We start from the raw sequence: 2,878 nt of genomic DNA on the forward strand, positions 1-2,878 counted from the left end.
TCTCCCCACCGTATGAATACAAAGACAAAGATCCCCCGTATAGCCTTAACAGACTGTAGGGGCAAGTGCTGTTAGCGAGCACCTATAAAGGCCGGCACGGCACACGAGAGGGTGGGTGGCCAACACCACCTAGACATACTACACACACAATGTTGTCTTTTGTACACACCTATAGAGGCTGTTGGGGGTTAAAGTCCTGTAATTGATAATTACCTGTGGGGAGGATTGTAAAATGTTGCAGTGTTAAGATTGTGGTTCCCAATGTCTGGCGGTTTGAGATGTCATTGTCATGTATTACGCCATATCAAATGCATTTCAAATTATTGTTTGAATAATAGTACTAAGTATTGTTATGGTTGTGACAGTGTTTAGCGCGAGACCCGGAGAAGCGCTGTGCTCTGTGCGTGACAACCAATTAGACGTCATTTTCTGGAACCCAAAGTCCCAAATGTTTTTTGTTTAAACGTGGATTTTGTAATGTTATGATAATAAACACAGACGCGACTACACGTGTGCCAAATGTGAACTTTATAGCCCTTACACATCATCATCATAACTTACATCAGTCACCAAGTCACTATCGCCCGTACGTGTCAGCAATATTATACAGAACCACGTGTGTGTGTGTGTGTGTCTCGCCAAGTCCGGTCCTGGGCCTCCTCTAGGTCGACTCAGCCTAAAATTAGTACCTGGCGCGGTGTGTAAAAACATCGCCACTGGGGAGACAAAGGCGGTCGGGCGTGGTGTCGGCCACCCACCCCCTCGTGTACCGTGCCGGCCTTCATAGGGTGCAACTTGCTAACAGCACTTGCCCCAACAGTCGGTTGACGCTATACCGGGGGATCTTTGTCCTTGCCAAGTTAGACTCAGCCGCAAACGATTACCGGTTGTATTGGGAAGACAAAGGCGGCCCCGGGCATGATGCTGGCGACCCAATCACCATCGCCCCCCGCCCCCCCCCAACACCTCCCCAAGACTCAAAAAACATGTGCTCGCTAACAGCAGCACTTGCCCCAAGAGCCCCCCCCCCCCCTTGTGAAAGGCTACACGGGTGATCTTTGTCTTTCGTGCGATGGAAATTAATTATGTATCGCGCACACCGGATGGACAATGGATAGTTTCACCTGTACACGAGCTACGGGTTGATCACGCAAGCGTCTGATCCGCCTGGAGAGGCGGGCTCTTCACCCGCTGAAGTAGTTCGGACGCGAGGAATCGGATTGTAGTCACTCAATTATGTTAACATGCACGTGGTTGAATGCGACGTTTAAAAAATTAACCCGTAAAAACAAAGTTTTTCACTATAAATCCTTTATATGCGTGGCATCGGTTTTATTTTATTATTCATTTCTGTTGTTCTTGAGTAAGAGTTTCATTTTTATCACATTGGTATTTTAAATAAAATATGAAATTTTTTTTTCCTAAAAAGTGGAACATTTTGGAAAAAAAATTTCACGAAAATAAATTGTCACGCACAACGAGTCTGTGTGCAAAATGTCAACTCGATTGGATCACGGGAAGTGGGTTAAAAAACGACCGAAAAAATGTGCACGGTCGTAAGCGCGCAAGCAAGTGAACTTAATATAAAGGATTTAAAAACGCACAAATTACGAGTAAATGTGCATGTAGAGTACATACTGTATGTGTATTTGTGCAGTACTTGAGTACGCAGACACGTACTATCTTAACACGTAGGCTTTCGCGACCAATATTATTCATAATCAACGTTTTTGGGTTTAGAGCGCGCTATTTATAAATGTGTCGTAACCCTCCACCACCCGACACGGCCAATCAGTAAAAAAGTGTCACGTTGACAAAAGACAAATAGTTCCCTGCTTTAGCCCTCTGTCTCCCGTTATTATTTAGAACGGGAGACACAGCAGAGCCTCACCATTCTGGCGAATTGCCCGATGATGCTGGATGCAATTACCAGCGAAACGTCGTACTACTCAAATTGTAAATGTTGTGGTTTCACGCTTCAACACACCGGTGGGCTAAAGCAGTGAACTATTTGTCTTTGGTCAACGTGACACTTTTTTACTGATTGGCCGTGTCGGGTGGTGGAGGGTTACGACACATTTATAAATAACGCGATCTAAACTCAAAAACGTTGATTATGAACGTACTATCTTATCTATGTGTATGTGTACGATACGCACGTTGTCTACGAATGTATGCATTCAAACTTGGCTTGTTTAACGACAAAGTGTCGATCGGTAACCGCTTCCAGAATCGATTAACCGTTTCAAAATTCAGGAACCGTTATCCGTTTAACTTTGTAATGAACGCACCGATTTGGCGCAGGCGAATGTCCAAGCCGCACGGATTGTGGTACACAATTTTCTCTGGTTTCGTTATAAATACATAGTCTATCATCGCCATCACACCCTCCATCAACTCTGACCACAACCACCACCACCACCAGCACCAAGTAGTTGTAAATCACCGTGTCATCACCGCCACAACCATCAGCATATCCGTCAACAGCAGCAGCACAAGCGGCAGGCGTGATACATAACTCCCATCGTCAACCACCACCACCACCACCAGCATTACCACCACCACCACCACCACCATTACCACCACCACCATTACCACCACCAGCATTACCAACACCACCACCACCACCACCATTACCACCACCAGCATTACCACCACCACCACCACCAGCATTACCACCACCACCACCACCACCATTACCACCACCACCATTACCACCACCACCACCATTACCACCACCACCACCACCACCATTACCACCACCACCACCACCACCACCACCACCACCACCACCATTACCACCACCACCATTACCACCACCACCACCATTACCACCACCACCACCACCACCACCACCATTACCACCACCACCACCATT

The sequence above is a fragment of the Lampetra fluviatilis genome, chromosome 21 (assembly GCF_964198595.1).
Source record: "Lampetra fluviatilis chromosome 21, kcLamFluv1.1, whole genome shotgun sequence".
NCBI classification, from domain to species: domain Eukaryota; kingdom Metazoa; phylum Chordata; class Hyperoartia; order Petromyzontiformes; family Petromyzontidae; genus Lampetra; species Lampetra fluviatilis.